Source organism: Trichoplusia ni, chromosome 25 (assembly GCF_003590095.1).
Source record: "Trichoplusia ni isolate ovarian cell line Hi5 chromosome 25, tn1, whole genome shotgun sequence".
NCBI lineage: Eukaryota > Metazoa > Arthropoda > Insecta > Lepidoptera > Noctuidae > Trichoplusia > Trichoplusia ni.
In genome coordinates this window covers 3,131,552-3,134,752 of record NC_039502.1, presented here as the reverse complement: position 1 = coordinate 3,134,752, position 3,201 = coordinate 3,131,552, and positions in this window count along the sequence as shown.

Below are 3,201 nucleotides of genomic sequence, written 5' to 3'. Positions count from 1 at the left end.
TTTAAATTTTAGATGAAGGACACAATTCTGCGGTTTTTACTTGTAAACTTTTTAAAATTCTCGTGGTAAGCTTACGTTGTCATGATTACGAAGGTCGGGCGTTGTTGGTTTAGCGGCGATTAAGCCCTCGCTCTTGCAACCTAAAATTAATGTTGCCGTTGTGGGAGCGAGATGGAGATAGACGCCGAGTAGAGCGCGGTCCTGCTTCCACAGTAAGGTAGTGTAGGCCTTCTTAGCGACGATTAAGAAGGCTCGCTCTGATCTTAAGGGGGTAAATTACTTTGTTTACGTTTGAGAAACATTAGGTATGTCTTTCATCAACTTGGTGTTATATTTTGTAAACATAATAACGTCTGCTGCTGAAATAAATATGAAGAAAAAATATTTTGTGTAGCTTTTTTGAGTTAGTGAAAAAATAAGACCATATATTTTTATATTAAGCTAAATTTTTTAGTTGCATCAAACTTAAGTGTAACCTAACTGAAAAACAAAATTCATCATAATTTTCCGAAAAAAAATGTGTATGGAACCATTTGGGGAAAATAAAGATATACCTAAATCTTATTTACAGTAAACTAGTTACAAAGGGTCCGTAATTCTAATTTCAATAACAAACTGACAATGTTTTATGCAAACCTAGTAACTTTCCCTTTGTCTATTATTCAATCATCCTCAAAGTGACCCTAGAGACTTCGGATTTGATTGCGTAAAAACTGGATTGGGATCCGTGGAATATGTGGTTTATTCTCGGTTGTTTTATTACATGGTGTACTGTAAAGAATCTTCTATTCAACATAGATACAAGTTTTGCAATGTATAAAAAATATATGATTATATTATCTAGCGATAGGAGTTAAAATTAAAGCCTTTAGTTTTGCTATTTTGCATAATGGTGCGGAAGCCGTCAAAAACTAGCCGAGAAGTAGAGTTCACCACGCCAAACCCACTTTGAGCGACGTGTCACGGTTTTGATTCCTACGTATGATCAAGTATTTGTGAGATCCGTGAATGCTTGTTCTAGGCCTAGGTGTCTTTGCTTATGTGACTTAAAAGCTCGTAAAAACCACTGCGATAAAAATTAAACTCCTAACTAAGGGAGTTGTTAAAAGAAAAGACTTTGTCTTCCACTAAAACGGATTCAAACAAATGCAAAGAGGGTAATAGAAATAGGTAACCATTAATGAGATACACAAACAATATAAATGTAAACTACAAAATCAAAATGCAAATCGTCTACAATTGAAGCAATTCCCTTTTAACAATCCCAACTTGTACAAAAGAGCGGCTTCTTGAAAACCTTAACTATCGATTCAGTTATGCACGTCACGTTTCTTTGAAATATATGGAAATTAGTGAGGTTGGCCCACGATCCAGTTACTTCCAGTATTTCACTGATCTATTAACAACTGCCACGGGGGATACCTCTGGTACCCAAACGAAGACGGTTGCGGGCGTGCGAGCAAGATAGCGCGCTACTACGCATAGAGCAGCCTCTCGCTTGCACTAATGCAAGTTTTTTTTTAGGGATGGTGGTAGACTTGCTTGATTAGGGCCCGATTTGTAAAAGAACAATGCCTTCAGGGTCGCTACATTCCGTTCCCTCGACTCTCAACCAAAGTTATTTCGAAGTGATTAAACTTTGCCCTTTTTAGTCTTAATGAGCTCAACCGATTTTGTAATAAACATTTTACTTGAATTTACGATAGTTAGATTTAGTTCGCATTGTTTTAATGAAAAACCGGCCTGTTTGAACATTACTGTTTAATATTAATTGAACGTTCAAACTTTGTTTTGCTTTCTTTGCACCGATATTAATCCAGTTACTTCAAATTAATTCATGACTGATTAATTAATTAATTAATCAATGATCTGTTTGTCTGTATATTGTTAGTGATGCTTACAAACAATTTGTATTGAATTTCGTTAATGACAGTAAATTTGATTTTACTATAGTGAAATTCATGACTCCAAACTAAGTTCTGACATCATTAGCGCTAAATGTGATTGAATTATCGAAATTATTTTCAGAAATTATTTACGAGTCAATGAAAATGACGTTCATTTTAAGAAACCAAAACTTTTAACTCAAATTATAACATCACATCACAATTCCCGTTCATTGTTACGAAATCAGGGCAAGATCTTTCGCAAGTGATCAGAGCATAAAAATAAGTAAACCAGGCCACAGTATCCACACTCCAGGGAAATCTGATACGCTTGGACCCGCAATGAGCTTCATCATAAGACAACATCCAACGTCCTTTATTTCCCCCACAGCAATTACGTGACATTCAATTATCCTTGAATTATGAGAACGGGGTCTACCATAACCTCGTAAGGGACTGTGAAAGCAAGATATCAATATATTCTGAAGGGCATCGTCCCTTTTCCACATCTGCATTTGACTAATTTTGAAAGGTGATTGGCTGTCGGCCCTCTATATGAATACGCATACCGTAATAAGACGCGAATGATTTAATTCGCAACAAAAAATCAATAGTTGTTTTATCTTACAAGATTTCAAATGCATAATCTATCCGATACAATACAAATATTTAAACAATTTTCAAGATCACGCAAAACAATTGAAGGACGATGCTAAATATAGGCACAGTCACGTAGGAATAGTAAGAATCACTACAGGTTCCTAAATGAAAGTAAAACAAAAGCAGGCTAAAAGAGTAAGATTTGTGTATCCTGCATTGATTAGAAACTGAACCAATTAAGGACAGAGATATTTAGGAGAGGCCGAAGAATGAGACCAAAATCCTATACGGGATGGATTTTTCAGTACCATGTTATTGATGACGTATGCGGCGTCACTATGAATGTGTATAAACAGTTTTGTTTCTTATATTTAACCGAGCATCCTTTGTTAGAAGAAATAAAAAGTACGTAGACAGTACTTTAAATAATGAAGGTGGTAAATTATACTTTATATAAGTATAATTATATAAGTATAATATTTACATATAAAAAAAATCCTTTTCAAAATAAATAAATCTTTACGAAACAATTAATAGAAGTTTTAATAAGCTCAAGTTGATACTTTAACTCCTACATAGCTCAGAAAACTCGAAGTAATCTGATAAAAAAAAACTTTTGCTTTCAAAGCGAGTATAGCCTAACAAACTCTGCTATAAAAGTAGTCAGATAAAAAGTACAAGTTGCAATTGAAGTTGTAAGTTGTAAAAAATTAAT